We start from the raw sequence: 24,036 nt of genomic DNA, 5'->3' as shown, positions 1-24,036 counted from the left end.
TACAATTAAGAAACTTGCAACTAATAGCAAGTCCATGCCTCACATCCTGTTTTTTTCTTTAGTAAGGTCATAAGATAAATTCAATTAAAAATTCATTTTGCTTTTATCTCCTTTTGTCTTCCACTTCATCCTCTCCCATGTCATAATCACATGATTTTTCAGGAATTTTAACCTGAAACTGGCTTGGGTGATGGACACAGGTCTTAGGTAATAGCTCTGGCCTGGCTCAGGGCTGAGTCACTAGAAATGGCCTCTGTCCGTTCCTTTCCCATGTTCTCTCCTGGATGGACCATGCATCTTCTAGAGCAGGTACTTAAGATTGCTTCTCTCTCAGCCAAAGGCCCATCCAGCCTCTACTGCTTCTCACAGGACTCACATGAACACACACACACACACAACACTGAGTTTCCTGATAGGTATTCCTACCCTGAGCCAACAGATAGAGCTTCCAGGACCACACAATGCAGCATGAAATGGCCAGGTCTTCCCCACCCAATAATGAGTTAAATGGTCGAACATAAGAGATACTGTAAGTACAATTATTTCATAAATTATAGTTTATTACCTCAGCAGACTTTTATTCAGTATGTTGCATGAATTGGACACTATGTAAGGCTTATCAATAGTGGCAGTCATCACCCTCAAAACTCAACTCAGAAGTCACTTTCCTCAGTGGTCTCCCAACCCCTCCAGCCACTCTTCTGCCCTCCAAGGAGTTTACTATTCATTCTCTCCTCTAAGCTATTTCTTATCTTGCAAACACGTCAATTTATAGATCATTCTGTACAGTTACGTATTTATTTTCATTAATGAATTCAGTAAATGGTTATAGAGAACACTCTATAGGGTAATGATTATCCAGTGGGAAATAAAGCAGATAAAATCTTTGACCTTGAGAGACTTACAGTCTAGTGGGAAAGATAAACCACAAAGAAAAGGAACATGAGGCAGATATGGGCAGAGTCAACCTCCTTGTTCATGCCTTTTCCCACACAAGACAAAAGGCTGAACTGTAATAATTTCTGTGGCTCCAGGAGCTAGTGAGTGGCTAGTACAGAGTAAAGGTATAGGTTTTTGAACAGCAGTAAGAGAGGGCTTGTGTGAATTTATGTTGGAAATTGCTATTAACTTTTTTAAATAAGATGAATTCTTGGGAGTTATTCAAGTCATCTAGATAAAACTGGCCTACAAAAACAGTGGTCCAGGCATAGAGTTTGACTGTGGAACAGAAGTGAGGATGTGAGGTTGGGATAAAGGAGAAAAAAGCCAGAGAATATGAAGACAAAACATAAATCACAGGGATGGATTCCTTGGATAAGAGCTTTCTGTTCACTTCTATTGCACTTCTCTTATATTCTGTTATGGAATTTACTTCTGAGAAAAATGTAACTTGACTTGATACAGGAAAGATAAGTGCTATGTGGGTAAATGAGAAAGCAGCAGCATTTATCTTATCTCTTCTCTAGGGCTGTCTGAAAAAATTTTATGGCGTCAAAGAGGAAGAGTGGAAAACTGAGACTTATAGCAGATGTAATTCCTTTCATCTTATTCTCCTCTGCTTTTTCACCTTAGTTGAGATAGACTATTACATTTTAACACCCATAAAGATGTCATAAAGAAGTAGACAACAAATTAAAAAGTCCGTTTTGACTCGCAATTTTAGATAGCTGAAAGCTGATAAGCACAACCATGCTTGACAAGACAATTCCGGACTAAGAGCCCGTGTCTCTTGCTCCTCCATTAAATGGTTTTCTGCTTCCTTCTTTTTTTAAAATAGCATTGTATTATATTTTGTGCGCTCATGTAATCATTCTCTGTAATAAGCATGACAGGTGAACCTCACAATTTTGTTTTCCTCTCCTTTACATCTAGGTCATAACCTGGATCCTAGAGATTCTATAATGGGAACAAACATAGAGAACCTGTGCTGCCGGCCACCAGCTCCAGATATGTTAACTCATGCCATGCTTATAATAACCTGGGAAGAAAATACTTTATAGCCCCCACGTTACAGGAATAGAATCAGACAGGTTAAGTGATGTACCCAATGTCACTCAGCTAATAACGGGCAGAGCCCAGATGTAAACTCAGGCTGTCTGGCTCCAGAGCTCTCATCTTAACCATGCCACTCACCTGCCTCCCTGGAACAAACTTCTGGCTCCTGGAGGTCAGCTCTGCTGGAACTGTTCTCCGTGCTTCTTACTTATCCTTAGAGCCCCAGCTTAGGTCATATCTTCCCTGACCCCTACCCTCACCCTGAAAAAGATTACAGTGCTACAAAAAGAGAAGGGAGCAGAAAACCATGTCATGGAGGAGGGAGATGAGCTCTTAGTTCCAACATCACTCCCGCTTTCCCTTAAGACTTGGAAGTGAGATTGACCTCAGCCTGCACCCCAGCTTTGTCACTTACTATGGGGTGTTGGGACCATCCCTCAACTTCCCTGGCTCTCAGTTTCCTCATCTGTGGGATGGGATAACTGGAATCATCCTCCAATAAGATTTTTGCAGAATTAGGTGAGATGATGAGCACTGCTGAGCCCTGTCTGGCATTTAATAGGCTCTCAGAGTCAGCTGTTACCACTCTTGTTGTTTCTGTAACTTTTATATAGAACTTCTCTGCTTACATGACTTCTCTGTATGAGCTTCTTTAGAGCAGGGACTGGCCATGTGTGTCTCTACTTCCAGTACTAGTACAGGGCTTGGCACATGACACACTCTTAAAGTTGGCTCAGTGAGAACAAATGAGATCTTCCGGAGACCCCTACTTAATATGGGGGCCTATTCCTGTGCTTCTATGCTTAGTTGCTCAGTCATGTCCAACTCTTTGTGACCCCGTGGACTTTAGCCCACCAGGCTCATCTGTCCATGGGGATTCTACAGGCAAGAATACTGGAGTGGGTTGCCATGCCCTCCTCCAGGGGATCTTCCCAAGCCAGGGATTGAATCCAGGTCTCCTGCATTACAGGCGGATTCTTTACTGTCTGAGATACCAGGGAAGCCCAATATGGGGGTCTGCTGCTGCTGCTGCTGCTGCTAAGTCACTTCAGTCGTGTCCAACTCTGTGTGACCCCATAGACGGCAGCCCACTAGGCTCCCCCGTCCCTGGGATTCTCCAGGCAAGAACACTGGAGTGGGTTGCCATTTCCTTCTCCAATGTGTGAAAGTGAAAAGTGAAAGTGAAGTTGCTCAGTTGTATCCGACCCTTAGCGACCCCACGGACTGCAGCCTACCAGGCTCCTCCATCCATGGGATTTTCCAGGCAAGAGTACTGGAGTGGCTTGCCATTGCCTTCTCCGAATATGGGGGTCTAGGAGACTAAATCTCATCTCACTAGACCTTGACCTCCATGCCTGCTTCCTATGAAACTTTCTACCGACTTCATCTTTCCAGCTACCACATGAACCATTCTCTCCATATTACTTGTCTAAGGATATTCTTGTAGTGCATGGAGCCATCTCACTTTCTGTTACTCCTTCACACGGGAGGGTTAAGAGGAAGAACAGTGATGATGTCCTACATCATGATTCTCAAGCTTCTCTCAGCCACTTACAAAACAACCCTCTCCAAATGAAATCAGACACAAACACATGCATGGATGAACCACACACCATGTAAGCTGAGCTGTTTCGACAAACATAAGACCTGATGCTTAATCTGTGAGGTATCAGGACTCTACCCGGGCTTAGAAACTCAGCTCTGCCTTCAAACACTGCTGATGGGGCAGCAAACAAGTACAGATTCTATGAGGGTACCTTGACCAGGTCTATCAGAATTATTCATATATCCTCATCACATCTCCTCTGACCTAGCGATTCCCCTCTAGAAATTTATTCTATAAGTATGCTCACCCACATGCCAAGTGACAGATGTACAAGAATGTTCATCGTGGCATGGTTTATCATAGCAAAACTTCAGAAATGATCTAAATAATTCACCAGTGGAGGAGAGGATAAACAAATACTGGTAGAGATCTGCAGCTGTAGAGAGATTAACGATGTTCAGTGCAGATATTAAAAATCTGCAAGACACTACAGGGCAAAAACAAGGTTCAGATCAGTCACACAGCTATTTGTGTCCAAGATAAAAGCGTATACATGGAAAGAAGTACATAGACATACATACTGACATATATGTTTGCCAGTGCATGTACAGAAGGACTATGGAAGGATGTATAGACACCTGGATACACTGGTTGCCTCGGGGAAGGACTAGGTGACTGGAAAGGTAGGAAGGGAACTTCACTGTACACACTTAAGAAAATTTTATCATAAGTAAGTACTACCTACAAAAAATAGACATTTTAGAAAAAAGAAAGTTTAAAGGGAAAACTGTAATTTCTCTTCTAGGTCTGTTCTTACTTGCAAAACAAGTAAGAACCATTTTTGTGGTGAGAGAGGAATAAACTGCTGAATTGGTGGAGGATCAACTGTAGGATTAAGGCTCTAAACATCAATTTCCTTATCCTCCCCACTGGAGTGATTCTGTAATACACACGAAGTCACAGAATCAGCAATTCAAAAACCAAATGCCTTCCTCCAAATCTTCCCATTCTTTTGTAAAAGGAACCACTGGAAGCCCAGGTCTGCTAATATGCATGTGTGAGTGAAGGGGACTTTCTCGATGCTTCCATCTTGCCCTGTGAAGGAGGCCCTGCTGACCTGCTCACTAAGTACTGTGTGGGCCTGAGCCTGAAGCTCCCGCTGACTCCCCTCCAGGGTCTCTCCTCTCCTGCCTTCCCTAGAGGAGAACAGCTCTCGATTTTCACTTGGGGAGGCGCCAGTCTCCTTTCCTCCAAAATGGAAGGTTAGGGTTAGGAATATGCTGTGAAACTGGGGTTTAACTCCAGACCTCCTGGGGCTGTGGTCTCTAGAGACCCACTGAATGCTACAGAAACTATCCAATTACATCACAGATAAATTTTACTTTTTTCCCTCTAACTTAAAGATTCTGAAAATTAGTTTTATTTTATAATTATGGTTTCTTTATAATTGTTACCACTTTGGGGAAAATAAAGGCAATGAAAAGGTTTTTAAAAATTTGGCTTAATGTCTATTTTATGAAAGTTCTGAGATTGGTAAAAATAAACAAGGGTCCTCCAAGGTATGAAAATCTTCATGGTTTAAAACTTCAAGTGGAAATTATCTCAAAAAACATTTAACTACCTATAGGTGGTGCTGTCTAATTATGTTAGATTTATAACTACATTATTGACTTATAAATTAAAAATCGAAGACATACAGTAAAGAAAGAAACAGAACCAGATAATTAATCAGGGTATGTTTCTTGGCCCTAGAGTACAGGGGCTTGAAGCAACTGCCCCACTGGGTGTTAGAACCGCTCTGTTCCTGCTGCCCTCTATTTTGAACGGAAGCATCTATTGTAATTATCCTGGGCCCATCGCTTCTTGGGCTTCCCAGGCGGTACAGTAGTCAAGAATCTGCCTGCCAATGCAGGAGATACAAGAGATGAAGTTTCGATCCCTGGGTTGGGAGAATACCCTGGAGAAGGAAATGGCCACCCACTTCAGTATTCTTGCCTGGGAAATCCCACAGAGGAGCCTAGTGGGCTACAGTCCATGGGGATGCAAAGAGACAGATGTGACTGAGCATGCCCGCATCTCTCCTCATGGTCTGTTGGAAACATAACAGGCAGTTAATTTGCTTTTTACATGAACAGGCCTCTTGTCCAAGAAGAACTATCCCTGAAGAGCTGCTTCCAGGGATTCTCATCCTCAACTGAACCTGATGTTGGAACAAAAGATCCTGGACTTTGAGCCTAATGTCATATTGGGTTGAGACCTCTGGGGATCCTGAAATGGGAATGAGCATATTTTCTAGTGGGAAAAACGTATATAAATTTTATGCCAGAAGGAAGACTCTGGTGGAAAGCAAAAAAACAGCCACAACTCCCATTCCTGTATACACATCCCTTTGTGATGTGAATTTCTTGCTTCTTCCATTAAGAGGTAGAGTCTATCTCTTCACCTCTCTGAGTGAGTTTTGTGACTAGCTTTCATCAACAGAATATGGAAGAAGTGATTTTTGTGAGCGGAGGCCCAGGCTCTGAGCACCCACTTCTGTCCATTTGGAACAAAGCCCCAAGGCTACCAACGTACAGAAGTCTGACTAGCCTCTCTGAAGATAAATGACCACATGGAAAGAGAAACCCAGCCACAAGCATGCACCACCCACCAGACACGCGAAGGGAGACAATTTTAGACTGTCCAGCCTGGCAGAGCAGAGAGATGATTTCAACCTCATGTTGACTCCAGCTGAATCCAGTGGAAAAACTGATCAGCTGAACCCAGCACAAAATGCTCAAAGAATCATAAGCAAATATAACATGCGTTGTTTTAAGTCAGTGAGTTTTACCCATACATGGCAATAGATGACCAACAGATCAGTCTTTCATGATGGCTGAAATTGTACTATTTCATAATACAAAAAGAAAAGTGAAGGTTAATGCCTTAAGGATAAATATTTCAGGAAACTTTATTAATTAGACTTTTAAATAGACACCTCTTTTTAACAAGCAGAAACAAAGGTGATACAGTTAATTGTCACCTAAAGTATGTCCTCAAGTTAATGAAAATCTAAGTAGGAACAAAGCAACTAATTAATTTTTTATGTGACAAGGCCTATTTTGACAGTTTTGTGTGCTTTAGGCTACTGCAGGGCAATACCTAACTCATTTTTTTCTTGGCTGCACCATGCAGTCAAGGGATTAAAGCCAGGCCCTTGGCAGTGAAAGTGTCAAGTCCTAACCACTGGACAGCCAGGGAGTTCTGCTAACTTCTTAAGAATACTGTTATGAGTAAAAGGATAAAATGACTCTCAGACTAAATATATACTATTTATCTGATTGGTAAAAATTGTCAAACCTCTTTTTAGGTGATAAGCTACTGGAATAAAAAGTAGTGTGAGATGTTTTTATTCCAATGGTCATTCCTAATCATACTTCACAATCTTACCTTTGCTATTTGAATATTAAATGCAAATTAAGAAATACTTGCTCTTGAGACTTTTAGGTAAAGATGGAAAATTAAACACTTGCATTCAATTTTTTTCTCTCTTAAAACCCATGAAAACAAGAGTAATGTTTGTTTGTGTTTAAATAAAGGTGTAACACTCAAGGGACAGGGATAGCGGAAAAAAACAGCAGAGAAGCACTGGAGTGTGAAAAGCAGACAGACGAGTGGAACAGAGTTAGGAGACCAGAAAAAGCCAAATACTAACCCAGCTCTGGGGAAAACCAAGAAAAACTATGTACTTATGCTTCAAAATCTCAGAACTGGGACACAGTGACCTCTAGAAGTAGTCTGCAAGGGATGCTAAAATAAGTACTAGTTGAAAGTTGTTTAGGAAGATGTTAGATCCCCAGGTCCTCACTTGTTGTGTCCAACTCTTTGCGATCCTATGGACTATAGCCCCCCAGGCTCCTCTGTCCATGGGGGTTCCCCAGGCATGAATACAGGAGTGGTTTGCCATGCTTTCCTCCACGAGATCTTTCCAACCCAGGGATCGAACCCAAGTCTTCTGCATTGCAGGTGAAGTCTTTACCAGGTGAGCTACCAGGGAAGCCCTGTCTAACAGAATACTGGAGATTTTTTTCTTTTTCCTTTTTTTTTTTATTGGATAATACAATCTGTGAACCAAAGACATTCAGGCATAGTTAGGAGTATGGGTACCATAGTAAAAACTGGAGGATCAAGTGAATACTTGCATTCTAGAAGCTGAGATTCAACTATCTTCAACCATTTAGGCTCTAAAATCCTAGCAGCTAGGCCTTGACTTTCTGGGCAGAAGACTGGCAAATACTTCTCTGGGCAATCTGACCAGCCTAAGATAAAAAATCTAAAGATAGTGACACTGGAGACTTTAAACTGAAACCCCTCAGCCATAAGGCCCACATAAGTTGACAGTTCCCACCTTATACTCTGAACTTCTCTTATTTTGCATTTCCTATTCTTAAATATGAACAGTCAGCCAAAGATTACCAGGTATCTGAAGAAATCCATTAACATAAAAGAGCATAATACAAGGACAAAAACACAATGAGAAAGAAATATGTCAGAGAAAATTAGGCTCTGTAGAGTGATGAAACACTTAAAAAGTCTTTATGAATAAAAACTATACATGACAAGCCCACAGCTAACATGCTCAACAGTGAAAAACTGAAGGTTTTTCTTCTAAGATCAGGAATAAGATAAGGAGGTCTACTCTAAAAAGTTTTATTCAACACAGTATTGGATGTTCACTCTACTTACTGTGATGACCATTTCATGATGTAAGTTAAATCATTATGCTATACACATTATATAGTGCTATATTTCAATTACATCTTAATAACTGGAAAAAAAAGGAAAAGAAACACCAAACTCCCCCCACCCCTCCATAGTATTGGAAGTTCCAGACAGAGCAATTAGGCAAGAAAAAGAAATAAAAGGCATTCAAATTGGAAAGGAAGAAGTAAAACTGTCACTATTTGTAGATGACATATAATTTATAGAAAACCTTAAAGACTCCACTAAAAAAACTGTTAGAACTAACAAATACAGTAAAGTTGTAGAATACAAAATCAATATACAAAAATTTGTTGCATTTCTATACACTAATAATGAACTATCAGAAAGAGAAATTAAGAAAACAATCACATTTATAATTGCATCAAAAATAATAAAACATTGAGGAATAAATTTAACCAAGGAGGTGAAAGACCTATACACTGAAAACTGTAAGATATTGATGAAAGAAACTGAAGACAAAAGTGGAAAGATATTCCATGCTCATAGATTTGAAAAATTAATATTGTTAAAATATCCATATTGCCCAATCTATAGAATTTAACAGCTCTCAAAATTCCAATGGCATTTGTCTCATAAACAGAAAAAAATCCTAAAATCTGTATATTATCACAAAAAAACCTGAATAACCAAAGCAAGCAATCTTGAGAAAGGAGAACAAAGCTGGAGGTATCACATGCCTTAATTTCAAAGTACACTACGAAGTTGCACTAATCAAATCAATATTGTATTGGCATAAAAGTAGACACATAGATCAGTGGTACAGAATCCAGAGCCAAGAAATAAACTCACATATATATGGTCAATTAATTACTGACAAAGGATACAAGAGTATACAATGGGGAAAGAATAGCCTCTTCAATAAACGGCACTGGAAAAATTGGAGAGTTACATGTAAAAGTATGAAACTGGACTGCTATCTAAGTCCTGAAGCCATAAAACTCCTGGAAGAAAATATAAGAAGTAAGCTCCCTGACACTGGTTTTGGCAACCATTTTTTTTTTTTTTTTTAACACCAAAAGCAAAGGTAACAAAAGCAAAAATTAACATGTGGGAGTACCTCAAACTAAAAAGCCTCTGCAAAGAGAAGGAAACCATCAACAAAATAAACAGCCTATGGAATGAAAAAGCATATTTGCAAGTCATATATCTGAAAAGGGATTAATATCTGAAATATATTTAAAAAAAAAACTCATACAGCTCAACAGCAAAAAATACACTCTGATTAAGAAATTGGCAGAGGACCTCAGTAGACATTTTTCTAGAGAAGACATACAGATGGCCAACATGAAAAGATGCTCAATATCACTAACCATTAGAGAAAATAAAATCAAAACCACGGTGAGATATCACTTCAGACCTGTCAGGATGGCTATTATCAAAAAGACAAGAAACAAGAAGTATTGGTGAGGTTGAAGAGAAAAGGGAATCCTTCTGCACTGCTTCCCTGGTGGCTCAGAGGGTAAAGCGTCTGCCTGCATTGCAAGAGACCTGGGTTTGATCCCTGGGTTGGAAAGATCCATTGGAGAAGGAAATGGCAACCCACTCCGGTACTCTTACCTGGAAAATCCCATGGATGGAGAAGCCTGGTGGACTATAGTCCATGGGGTTGCAAAGAGTTGGACACGACTGAGTGACTTCACTTTTACTTTCTTTCTGCACTGCTAGTGGGATTTTAAACTGGTGCAGCCATTATTGAAAAGAGTATGGAGGTTCCTTAAAAAAATTAAAAGTAGAACTACCATATGATTTAGCAACTCCACTTTTGGGTATTTAATGGAAAGAAATGAAAATACTATCTTGAAAAGATACCTATGCCCCTCTATTCATTGCAGCATTATTTATAACAGCAAAAGATATCGAAGCAAAATAAGTGTCCATTTATTGATGAATGATAAAAAATGTGGTATTATGGATATGTGTGTGTGTGTATACACACACATACATATAAACACATACACACATACACAATGGAATATTACTCAGACATAAAAAAGAAGAAAATCTTGCCATGTGACAACATGGGTGGCCCATGAGGGTATTATGATAACTGGAATAAGTCAGAGAAAGAAAGACAACTATTTTATGATCTCACATATATGTGGAATCTTAAAAAAAGAAAACAAGTTCGTAGATTCAGAGAACAGAGGAACATACTGGTGGCTGCTGCAGGTGAAGGTGGCAATGGGCAAAACTGGTGAAAGGGATCAAAGGGTACAAACTTGAACCTATAAAATAAATGTCATGGAGGTGTAATGTACAGCATGGTGTATTTAGTTATTAATACTGTAATTCAAATTTGAAAGTTACTAAGAGAGCAAATCTTGAAAGTTACCACAAGAAAAAATTTATAAGTATGTATGATGATGGATGTTAAATAGACTTAACTGTGGTGATCATTCTGCAACACATACAAATAATCAATTACTATGCTGTACACCTGATACCACTATATGTAAACTATACCTCAATTTTAAAAATCATTATGTTCAAAAAATAAAAAAATATTTTTTTTCTCATAATTCAGAAAGAAGAAGCTGCCTCATGGATAGAATACTTTTTATGATAGCATCTACTTTATTGGTTCAAGGTAAAACAAACCAGGAGTCTTGGTTCTGCCAAGTACTAACTATTTGAATTTGAAAAAAGTAACTTCTCTAAGCCTCAGTCTCCTGATCTTTGAAATGGGTCAACAGCAATACCCACTTCAGAGGGAGGTTTGAGGATTAGGAGGTGGTGCCAGCAGTGGACTCACGTACACCTTGTGCTCACAGATGGTAGGTTTATGATATTAGCTATTTGCCACTTTTTATAAAGATTCAGTTCAGTTCAGTTCAGTCACTCAGTCGTGTCCGACTAGCCACGACCCCATGAATCACAGCACGCTAGGCCTCCCTGTCCATCACCAACTCCCGGAGCTCACTCAAACTCATGTCCACAGAGTCGGTGATGCCATTCAGCCATCTCATTCTCGGTCGTCCCCTTCTCCTCCCACCCCCAACCTTTCCCAGCATCAGAGTCTTTTCCAGTGAGTCAACTCGTCGCATGAGGTGGCCAAAGTATTGCAGTTTCAGCTTCAGCATCAGTCCTTCCAATGAACACCCAGGATCGATCTCCCTTAGAATGGACTGGCTGGATCTCCTTGCAGTACAAAGGACTCTCAAGAGTCTTCTCCAACACCACAGTTCAAAAGCATCAATTCTTCGGCAATCAGCTTTCTTCACAGTCCAACTCTCACATCCATACATGACCACGGGAAAAACCATAGCCTTGACTAGATGGACCTTGGTTGGCAAAGTAATGTCTCTGCTTTTTAATATATTATCAAGGTTGGTCATAACTTTCTTTCCAAGGAGTAAGTGTCTTTTAATTTCATGGCTGCAATCAGCATCTGCAGTGATTTTGGAGCCCAAAAAAATAAAGTCTGACACTGTTTCCACTGTTTTTCCATCTATTTCCCATGAAGTGATGGGACCAGATGCCATGATCTTTGTTTTCTGAATGCTCAGCTTCAAGCCAACCTTTTCACTCTCCTCTTTCACTTTCATCAAGAGGCTTTTGAGTTCCTCTTCACTTTCTGCCATAAGGGTAATGTCATCTGCATATCTGAGATTATTGATATTTCTCCCAGCAATCTTGATTCCAGCTTGTGCTTCTTCCAGCCCAGCGTTCCTCATAATGTACTCTGCATATAAGTTAAATAAGCAAGGTGACAATATACAGCCTTGACGCACTCCTTTTCCTATTTGGAACCAGTTCGTTGTTCCATGTACAGTTCTGACTGTTGCTTCAATTTATAAAGATTATTGACCCTCAAAGTTCTAATATGCCCTGATTAAAAAGTACCTGATTATTTTGAAATCAAGTATTAAAAAGCATTTCTTTATCTTAATAAAATATTTTCAGATACACTAAAATGAATTGAGATTATCATCAAACACTTTTGTACTTGCTAATGGCAGTTTGCAGACACAGGTGAAGTTCCCCTAGGTGTTCCTCCTCAATTGCATTCCTCTCCCCAGAGGTAACCCCTATCAGGAATTTTTTTATAACCCCTAATATGGATGTGAGAGTTGGACTGTGAAGAAGGCTGATCGCCGAAGAATCGATGCTTTTGAACTGTGGTGTTGGAGAAGACTCTTGAGAGTCCCTTATACTGCAAGGAGATCCAACCAGTCCATTCTAAAGGAGATCAATCCTGGATGTTCATTGGAGGGACTGATGCTAAAGCTGAAACTGCAATACTTTGGCCACCTCATGCGACGAGTTGACTCACTGGAAAAGACTCTGATGCTGGGAAAGGTTGGGGGCGGGAGGAGAAGGGGACGACAGAGAATGAGATGGCTGGATGGCATCACCGACTCTGTGGACATGAGTTTGAGTGTACTCTGGGAGTTGGTGATGGACAGGGAGGCCTGGCGTGCTGTGATTCATGGGGTCGCGGAGAGTCGGACACGACTGAGCGACTGAACTGAATATATATATATATATATACACACACACACACATACCCCTAAAAATACAGCATTATATTGTATGTTTAAAGTAGTGTTTCTGATATGTTCATTGTTTTTAAGAAAGAAGCAACTTTACAGAAATGGTAGCATGCTCTACTCATTCTTCTGCAACTTGCTTTCCCTGTGCAACCATGGGGAGTTCATTCATGTTGAATTCATGTTGAGCTCTGAGTACGTGCTCAGTCACTTCATTAGTGTCCAACTCTTGGCCACTCCATGGACTATAGTCTGCCAGGCTCCTCTGTCCATGAGATTTCCAAGCAAGAATACTGAAGTGGGTTGCCGTTTTCTTCTCTAGGGGATCTTCCAACACAGGGATCCAATCCACATCTCTTGAACTCATAGGCAGATTCTTTACCACTGAGCCACCAGGGAAGCCCAAAAGGCGCTGCTGCTGCTGCTGCTAAGTCGCTTCAGTCATGTCCGACTCTGTGCGACCCCATAGACGGCAGCCCACCAGGCTCCCCCGTCCCAGGGATTCTCCAGTCAAGAACACTGGAATGGGTTGCCATTTCCTTCTCCAATGCGTGAAAGTGAAAAGTGAAAGTGAGGTCGCTCAGTTGTGTCCGACCCTTAGCGACCCCACTGACTGCAGCCTACCAGGCTCCTCCATCCATGGGATTTTCTAGGCAAGAGTACTGGAGTGGCTTGCCATTGCCTTCTCCGCAAAAGGCGCTAGTCCAATAGTATTTCCTGCTGCCTAGATCTCTACTGTATGAGGACAGTACAGTTTGTTGGTTCACTTCACTGCTGGTGGTATTTAGGGTATTTCCAATGTTTCATTATTATAAACAATGCTGCAATGCACACGTGCAAGTGTTTCTCAAGGAAAAGGAGTGTTTCTGATATGTTCATTGTTCTTAAGAAAGAAGCAACAGTCAAACTTGGAAGTTTAATTCATCCATGCATCACAAAGTCCTGATGTGACATGATCCATGGTGAGGTGTGTCACAATTAATTTGACACTCGTAATGGTTAAAGTGCCTAAATTTGGGAATGATTTTAAAAAATAATTAGAATGGATCTGAGGTACCTTTAATAATAACATTAACTTCCTCTCATCTATTCCAATGTACTGTCTAGAGGAATAGTAAAGCACAAAGGGGTGTGCTGCATAAGTAACCATTCTTGCCTATCAATGGCAGAGAAAGGTGGAAGAAACATTGGCTGAATTAATAAATATTTTCAAAATGTCAGTTATATAATATGAGGATGTGTGTCTACTCGATCAGAGACTGAACACCCATTGGTAAGACACAGTGGGCCAAACAGTATCTCTGATCTTGGCTAGGTGTACACAGAACCAAGCGAACTAGGGAGATGGGTGGTAATCTGGATAATTCTGGAGGAAGTGGAAGAAGAGAAGGCGGCAAGAGAAGCAAAGGGTGGAGGAAAGAAGAAGAATGTTGTAGTAAAGAAGAGAAAAGAGGAAGAGAGAAAAAAAATGATATTCTGGAATTATCAATTCAGGCCAATCCTAAACTATCTCCATCTTAAGGACTGGACAGTGAAAAAGTTCACATATATCAAAATTAACTATTTATCAGGAGAAGACTCTTGAGTGTCCCTTGGACTGCAAGGAGATCCAACCAGTCCATTCTAAAGGAGATCAGTCCTGTGTGTTCATTGGAAGGACTGATGCTAAACCTGAAACTCCACTACTTTGGCCACCTCATGCGACGAGTTGACTCACTGGAAAAGACTCTGATGCTGGGAAGGATTGGGGGTGGGAGGAGAAGGGGATGACAGAGAATGAGATGGCTGGATGGCATCACCGACTCGATGGACATGAGTTTGAGTGAACTCCAGGAGTTGGTGATGGACAGGGAGGCCTGATATGTTGTGATTCATGGGGTTGCAAAGAGTCGAACACGACTGAGTGACTGAACTGAACTGAATATATTATTAATGATAACAGAAAATGTATTGAACATTTATCATATATATTTATATACTGTGTTGGTATTTTTTACAATATTCAGTTCAGTTCAGTTCAGTCGCTCAGTCGTGTCCGACTCTCCGCGACCCCATAAATCACAGCACGCCAGGCCTCCCTGTCCATCACGAACTCCCGGAGCTCACCCAAACTCATGTCCAGAGAGTCGGTGATGCCATCCAGCCATCTCATTCTCTGTCGTCCCCGTCTCCTCCCACCCCTAACCTTTCCCAGCATCAGTCTTTTCCAGTGAGTCAACTCGTCGCATGAGGTGGCCAAAGTATTGGAGTTTCAGCTTTAGCATCAGTCCTTCCAATGAACACCCAGGATTGATCTCCTTTAGAATGGACTGGTTGGATCTCCTTGCAGTACAAAGGACTCTCAAGAGTCTTCTCTAACACCACAGTTCAAAAGCATCAATTCTTTGGCGATCAGCTTTCTTCACAGTCCAACTCTCACATCCATACATGACCACGGGAAAAACCATAGCCTTGACTAGACGGACCTTTGTTGGCAAAGTAATGTCTCTGCTTTTTAATATACTATCAAGGTTGGTCATAACTTTCTTTCCAAAGAGTAAGCGTCTTTTAATTTCATAGCTGCAATCAGCATCTGCAGTGATTTTGGAGCCCAAAAAAAGAAAGTCTGACACTGTTTCCGCGGTTTTTCCGTCTATTTCCCATGAAGTGATGGGACCAGATGCCACAGGTATTATTATTATTCCCAATTTATGAGTTAGGAAATCAAAGCTCAGAATCATGCAGCTTGTTTGCTGCAGAGCTGGGATTCGGGGTCCAGGTCCCCCAAACTCCAGCATGTGCTAACTTAGAGCTTCTGTGAGCTCAACCGTCAACCCTTAAGGATAAAAATGAAGATTCATTCATCTTTGTTCAGCCCTACACAGTGCCTGTCACAGAAATGGCAACTTGTTGCTGACTAAATTGACATGGATATTCAGAATGAATATATGAAAGTATTGTGATATTTAAATTTATTAGCGATCACTTTTATCTGCTATCCAAATCAGCCAGAATGAAGAGGAAATCATTTTTTTTTTTTAATCTGCAAACACAAGTTTGGAAACATAAGTGATTTCCTAATTAATCCTCAGACAAGAAAAACCCAATTTAGGATAACCCTGACCTTAGTTTTCTACTAATTAGGGTGCTACTGTCATTCAGTCACTAGAAAGGTTTTCCCCAGATTAACTAAGTGACTGTCACTGTGTAAATTAAATCATTCCATGACTCATCCATGGCTACTGTGGTTTGTCTGGTCTTGGTCATGGGTCTTGTTTTTTATTTCCCTTATTGAAGCTGATTAGGTCTGAGTGCTGACCAAAGGGACAGACAATTCAATTCAATTCAATTCAATTCAATTCAATTCAATTCAGTCGCTCAGTCGTGTCCGACTCTCCGCGACCCCATGAATCACAGCACGTCAGGCCTCCCTGTCCATCACCAACTCCCGGAGTTCACTCATCATGTCCACAGAGTCGGTGATGCCATCCAGCCATCTCATTCTCCGTCGTCCCCTTCTCCTCCCGCCCCCAACCTTTCCCAGCATCAGAGTCTTTTCCAGTGAGTCAACTCGTCGCATGAGGTGGCCAAAGTATTGCAGTTTCAGCTTTAGCATCAGTCCCTCCAATGAACATCCAGGGTTGATCTCCTTTAGAATGGACTGGTTGGATCTCCTTGCAGTATAAGGGACTCTCAAGAGTCTTCTCCAACACCACAGTTCAAAAGCATCGATTCTTCGGCGATCAGCCTTCTTCACAGTCCAACTCTCACATCCATACATGACCACCGGAAAAGAGAGACGCCGGCCCGGGCGCAATGAACGACGCAAAGAGGTGCGGCCGTGAGGAGCTACCCCACGCCTGAGGCCAGGGCCGGCAGGCGAGAGGAGCTACCCCACGTCCAACAGGCGGTGGCTGTGCGGGCGCAGGAGGGCCGAGAGGAGCTACTCCGCGTTCAAGGTCAGGAGGGGCGGCCTCGAGGAGATACCCCTCGTCCAAGGTAAGGTACAGCGGCTGCACTTTGCTGGAGCGGCTGTGAAGAGATTTTCCACGACCAAGGTAAGAGAAACCCAAATAAGACGGTAGGTATTGCTAGGGGGCAGCAGAGGGCAGACACACTGAAATCATAATCACAGGAAACTAGCCGATCTGATCACATGGACCACAGCCGAATGTGGTCCACTGGAGAAGGGAATGGCAAACCACTTCAGTATACTTGCCTTGAGAACCCCATGAACAGTAACAAAGGGCAAAATGATAGGATACTGAATGAGGAATTCCCCAGGTCGGTAGGTGCCCAGCATGCTACTGGAGATCAGTGGAGAAGTAACTCTAGAAGGAATAAAGGGATGGAGCAAAAGCAAAACCAATACCCAGTTGTGGATGTGACCAGTGATAGAAGCAAGGTCCGGTGCTGTAAAGAGCAATATTGCATAGGAACCTGGAATGTTAGGTCCATGAATCAAGGCAAATTGGAAGTGGTCAAACAGGAGATGGCAAGAGTGAACGTCGACATTCTAGGAATCAGTGAATTAAAATGGACTGGAATGGGTGAATTTAACTCGGATGACCATTATATCTACTACTGGGGGCAGGAATCCCTTAGAAGAAATGGAGTAGCCATCATGGTCAACAAAAGAGTCCGAAATGCAGTACTTGGATACAATCTTAAAAATGACAGGATGATTTCTGTTCATTTCCAAGGCAAACCATTCAATATTACAGTAATCCAGGCCTATGCCCCAACCAGTAATGCTGAAGAAGCCAAAGTTAATCGGTTCTATGAAGACCTACAAGACCTTTTAGAACTAACACCCAAAAAAGATGTCCTTTTCATTCTAGGGGACTGGAATGCAAAAGTAGGAAGTCAAGAAACACCTGGAGTAACTGGCAAATTTGGCCTTGGAGCACGGAATGAAGCAGGGCAAAGGCTAATAGAGTTTTGTCAAAAGAATGCACTGGTCATAGCAAACACCCTCTTCCAACAACACAAGAGAAGACTCTACACATGGACATCACCAGATGGTCAACACCGAAATCAGATTGATTATATTCTTTGCAACCAAAGATAGAGAAGCTGTATACAGTTAGCGAAAACAAGACCAGGAGCTGACTGTGGCTCAGATCATGAACTCCTTATTGCGAAGGGACAGACAGGCCTCTCTATTTCCATGCTGTTTATTTTTGTTGTTGTAATCAGCAAAGACCTAGAAACTCTGACAAGCACCTACAAAATTTGTAAATTGGTAAAAAATGTGTCTTCCTTAATCCCTTTTTTTTTTCTTCTTTGACCATTTCCCCCCCTCTACCACCTTAGAGGCATCCTCTATCTATTCCTACTACACTGAAAGTACCCCCTCCATTACTCTTCCTTCCTCCCCTTGTATTTAACTCTCTGTGTGCTAAGTTGCTTCAGATGGGTCTGACTTCATGTGACCCTATGGACCATAGCCCACTAGGCTCCTCTGTCCATGAGATTCTCCAGGCAATAATACTGGAGTGGGTTGCCATTTCCTTCTCCAGGGCATTTCTCCCGACCCAGGGATCGAACCCATGTCTCTTATGGCTCCTGCATTGGCAGGTGGGTAGTTTACCACTAACGCCACCTGAGAAGCCCCATTTAACTCTTTCAGTTCAGTTCAGTCGCTCAGTCGTGTCCGACTCTCTGCGACCCCATGAATCACAGCATGCCAGGCTTCCCTGTCCATCACCAACTCCCGGAGTTCACTCAAACTCATGTCCACAGAGTCGGTGATGCCATCCAGCCATCTCATTCTCTGTCGTCCCCTTCTCCTCCCGCCCCCAATCCTTCCTAGCATCAGAGTCTTTTCCAGTGAGTCAACTCGTCGCATGAGGTGGCCAAAGTATTGCAGTTTCAGCTTTAGCACCAGTCCTTCCAATGAACACCCAGGATTGATCTCCTTTACAATGGATTGGTTGGATCTCCTTTGCTGCTGCTGTGTCACTTCAGTCGTGTCCGACTCTGCGTGACCCCATAGACAGAAGCCCACCAGGGTCCCCTGTCCCTGGGATTCTCCAGGCAAGAACACTGGAGTGGATTGCCATTTCCTTCTCCAATGTGTGAAAGTGACAAGTGAAAGTGAAGTTGCTCAGTTGTGTCCGACCCTTAGTGACCCCACGGACTACAGCCTACCAGGCTCCTCCATCCATGGGATTTTCTAGGCAAGAGTACTGGATCTCCTTTAGAAAGGATCTAATAAATGTATTCATAGTGGGGTATAAAGGAAAAATAACATTAGCATTTTTACTTTTCCAAGGGACTTTTTTTTTTTACTGCAGATGATTTTAGCCAAAGGATTAATATTCGTACTGTAAAATTCTAGGTATCAGGGCGTGTACTGTTTATTAAGTCACTTCTTAGCTTCCCTCTTCCATATTCTCCTCTGGGTGCTGCAACAGGGACTCTGCCAACGACAATTTTATTTTGCATCTGGCTCTCTGATGTGTTCTGCCAGTAGGGGACACTAGAAGGGAAAACATGGAGATCAAGGGACTCGGTCTTTCCTACTTGCGTGCTGTCCTTGTCAGTGTCACCCCGGCAGTGATTCTTCAATCTCACAGTGGCAACTGGTTCCAGATTTCATCTTTAAAAACACACCTCAAAGTAAACTCACTGCATTGCCCCATGCCCCAAAGATACCAGCAGGGCAATATCTCCTCAGAGGTCTAGGGCTCAGGCCCAGGGCGCCTCCTCTGAGCTTCTTATGGTTCTGATAATCCTACCCTCTTCCTTCTGTTCCTCTAGCCCTGGGGCAGTAGTTGCTTCACTTCCTGAAGCTATTATCTGTGTGGCTTCCATGCTGCCTTTGTGACATGTTAGTCCTCTAATACCTATCTAATCAATTCTCCATGTTAACCTGTTATTAAAAATAATTGCTGAGTTTCAGTTTTCCTAAATAAAGACCGAGAGGTAAAGAAAGAAATAGGTTTGTGCAATATTTTAGATTCCACATAGAAGTGATATCACATGGTGTTTGGGAAACAGACTCTCTCTTAGAAAGTAGCCATTTATCCACACAAGTAGCCATTTATCCATCCTGCTTGTGCATCTGAAAGAAATATCACCATGGTATAAAGATGCTTTACTATGTGTAAAATAGATAAGCGGCAGGATATACTGCATAGCACGGGGAATTATAACCATCATCTTGTAATAACTTTTAATGGTGTATAATCTACAAAATACAGAATCACTATGCTGTACACCTGAAATACAATACTGTAAATCAATTATTCTTCAATTTAAAAGAAAAGATGGTCTATGAATTTAAATTTTAAAATATTCCAGTCCCATGTCTGATTTCTGTCCTACAGACTCTCTTCTGCCTGAGTATTTGCTAACTTTCACAGAAACTTCCTTTTCTAAAAACCTAGAAGGTTTTGTTACTAAAAGACAAAGTCAAATGGTATGACGTAATCCAAGTCCTGAAAGAGCCCATACATTACTGTGTTATATAAATGTGACAGGACAAAAAAATACTACCATGGGGTATTCCTGAGTATACTGATTATTCCTAATTGGCTGCTTTTCTTTGTGAGGATTGCATATCCCTACCTGTTATCATGGACCTGCAGCTCCCCTCCCGGGGGAGAAGTCCCATTCTCCTGCCCATTTTCATACATGGCTGTGACACTTGTTTGCCCAATGGAATATGAGCAGGAGTGACAGATGCTACATCTGAGCAGAAGTTGTAAGAGCCATTGTGTGGCTCAGTTATTTCTTTTCCCCTCTGCTGTGTGAATGCATGCCTTACATGCTAAGTGAACTAAATCAGAAAGACAAAGACAAACATGTGATATCACTTCCATGTGGAATCTAAAATTACACAAATGAACCTATCCATGAAACAGAAACAAACTCACATAGAAAACAAATGATTTGTGGTTGCCAAAGTGGAGCAAGGAGGGGACAGGGCTGGGCTGGGACTTTGGGCTAGTAGATCAAAACTATTAAATACAGAATGGGTACACAACAACGTCCTACTGTATACCACAAGGAACTATAGTCAATATCCTGAGATAAACCATAATGGAAAAGAATATTAAAAAGAATGTTTTATATATATATATATATATAACTGAGTTTATATATATATATATATATAACTGAGTCACTATGCCGTACAGTAGAAGTAAACACAACATTATAAATCAACTATACTTCAATTAAAAAAAGAAAGAATGCATGCCTTAGGCACAAGTTGCTTCATTAGGCTAGATCTCATAAGAAAGGAGACATGAAAAGCAGAGCCTCAACCAACCCACAGCGAATGTGTTACATGAGCAAGAAATAAGCCAGCTACTGAGATGTGAGGGTTGCTTGTTTCTTCAGCAGAACCTAGCAAATCCAACTGGCACAATCTCTAACCCAACAAAGGCAACCCTGTAATTTATGGCCTAATTTACCCTCCCCTGAAAAGGGTGGATCTTTTTTCCTGGCAGAAAAGCTCTGTCAGTCCTCAAGAAAGTGATGACAGAGATCAGTGAGGCTGGCAGAGAGGAACAATAAAAGAGAAGGGAAGGAAAGAAATGCTGTGCAGGCTGGAGTGAAGGAGGAATGCATTTGCCTGGAGAAAAGAAACATGACACCTGAGTACAGGAGGGTATGAAGGAAGGAGTGATGAGAAGTTGCTGAGGACTATGTACTCAGCTTGTCTTTGTGTCCTCTGAGAAACTCGAGCAAAGATTAGAACTCCCCTCTAACAACTTCTGGCTGCTGCACTGAGCTTTGTCTAACACACTGACATGGGTGAAAACAAATAAATGTGTATAATCAATGCCATAATCAAAGCATTTACAAAGCCTACTTGACCCAGAAGTTGAATGACATCTGTTTGAAACATAAGAGGCCTCGTAAAGAAAGGGGCATCAGGCCCAGCTCCAGGGGAAGAACAGGTTTTCACCAGAGTGAGTGGAATGACAGCCTTCCTCAGCAAGAGGGAGCACTAGTTACAGGGTTTTAAGGTACCCCCGCTGCCATGCTTGCTCCTTGGAAGGCAAGCTATGACAAATCTAGTGTATTAAAAGCAAAGACGTCACTTGGCCAACAAAGGTTCGTACAGTCAAAGCTACGGTTTTTCTAGTAGTCATATATGGATGTGAGAGCTGGACCATAAAGAAGGCTGGGCAATGAAGAACTGAGGCTTTCAAACTGTGGTGCTGGAGAACACTCTTGAGAGTCTCTTGAACAGCAAGGAGATCAAACCAGTCCATCCTAAAGGAAATCAACCCTGAATATTCACTGGAAGGATTGATAGCTGAAGCTGAAGCTGAAGCTCCAATACTTTGGTTACCTGATGGGAAGGGCCGACTTGTTGGAAAAGACCCCAATGCTGGGAAAGACTGAAGGCAAAAGAAGAAGAGGGCGGCAGAGAATGAGATGGTTAGATAGCATCACTGACTTAATGGACATGAATTTGAGTGACTCAATGGACACAAATTTGAGTAAACTTCAGGAGATGCTGGAGGACAAAGGAGCCTGCTGTGCTACAGTCTATGGGGTTGCAAAGAGTCAGACACAACTTAGTGACTGAACAACACCACCAACAAGCTGCCGTGTTGTAGGATCATCCAGCCTATCCAGCCCAGGAGACTGGGGTAAGGGAGGGAGAAGCTGCTTTATGTGCCATGTCAAAGAGTCTGAACTTGATCCCAAAGGACACAAGGAAACTTTGAAAGCTGCTAAGTGAGGAAGAGATGGAAGGGCAGGGCATGGAATCCACCGCTGAGTGTGCCTGGCTAAGGAGCTAAGGAGAGGAGGAAATCCATCCTAAGCTCTGCTGGCCAACCTGTGATCTGTGGATTCCTGGAGGAAGGGGATTATTCACAAGCGCTGGAGGCGCTGCTGATGGGAGCCCCGCGGATGACCTATGACATGAGTCTGGTGAGCAGACTGGGGAGTAGGGAGAGACGTAGCGAGCGAGGTGACTTAGAATTGTTCATGCAGGAGTTAGCGGCCAATTCAATGAAGGCAGTGGCAGTGAGGTCAGAAAGGAGGAAGAACTAGGGCCAAAAGGCTTTGGTGATGATGGTGGACAGTGAGGAAGATGGCCATCTTGTAGTGGTGGTAGCTTTAGTTAGCTGTGGGAAACACAGAACACAGTACTGATGGCGTGGGTACTGTAAGGAAAGCAGGAAATGAGAAGAATTGGGGACAAAGACACTGCTAAGACATGGTCCTGAATTAGTGTCAGACTTTATTTTTTTGGGCTCCAAAATCACTGCAGATGCTGATTGCAGCCATGAAATTATAAGACGCTTACTCCTTGGAAGGAAAGTTATGACCAACCTAGATAGAATATTAAAAAGCAGAGACGTTACTTTGCCAACCAAGGTCCGTCTAGTCAAAGTTTTTCCCGTGGTCATGTATGGATGTGAGAGTTGGACTGTGAAGACAGCTGATCGCCGAAGAACTGATGCTTTTGAACTGTGGTTGGAGAAGACTCTTGAGAGTCCCTTTTTTGACTGCAAGGAGATCCAACCAGTCCATTCTGGAGGAGATCAATCCTGGGTGTTCATTGGAAGGACTGATGCTAAAGATGAAACTCCAGTACTTTGGCCACTTCATGTGACGAGTTTACTCACTGGAAAAGAGTCTGATGCTGGAAGGGATTGGGGGTGGGAGGAGAAGGGGACGACAGAGAATGAGATGGCTGGATGGCATCACTGATTCGATGTACATGAGTTTGAGTGAACTCCGGGAGTTGGTGATGGACAGGGAGGCCTGGCGTGCTGTGATTCATGGGGTTGCAAAGAGTCGGACACGACTGAGCAACTGAACTGAACTAAGCAGTCTTCACAAAGGCCGCAGGTTTAGCTCCTGTCCCCTCCTTAGTGCCAGTTTCAGAGGTTAAGAAGTGCCCTTCCCAGGCTCAGAACCCCGCAGTGCTCATAAACAGGCCTCCCCCAGCTGACTGCTCCTCGTGGTGGGGTGAGCTGTCAGCAAGGTCAAGGGCGTGTGCCCACCAGAGCCTGCCCAAAAAGTGCCAAGGCCACTTCTAGGTCTTTATGGGCTTCTACTCAGGTCCATCCACCTCTGTTATAGACAGTGACAAGAAGGGGTGTGGATGGCGCCTGGGCTAAGGGATGGGGTGTCTACATGTGTGAATCTGAGTGCCACCCCCCACCCCAAACATGAGATGGAGCTGTGGGTGGGAAGAGAACAAGTCAGTCTATGGGGAAGTGGAGGGACTTTTTCTCCACAGCCAACAGTGAGGATCCTATGAACTTGGACTTCAAGGTC

The 24,036-nt window shown here is 42.4% G+C and overlaps 1 protein-coding gene across 5 annotated transcripts in view; it reads right to left on the bottom strand.

Moving 5' to 3' along the window:
* ANO4 (anoctamin 4) overlaps positions 1–24,036 on the bottom strand; it is a 473,781-nt gene that overhangs the window by 99,342 nt on the left and 350,403 nt on the right. The window lies entirely within an intron of this gene.

This window comes from Moschus berezovskii, chromosome 6 (assembly GCF_049115385.1).
Source record: "Moschus berezovskii isolate FMDL1 chromosome 6, NW_MosBer_1.0, whole genome shotgun sequence".
In the NCBI taxonomy this organism is placed as follows: domain Eukaryota; kingdom Metazoa; phylum Chordata; class Mammalia; order Artiodactyla; family Moschidae; genus Moschus; species Moschus berezovskii.
This window is presented reverse-complemented; position numbering and strand designations above follow the sequence as displayed.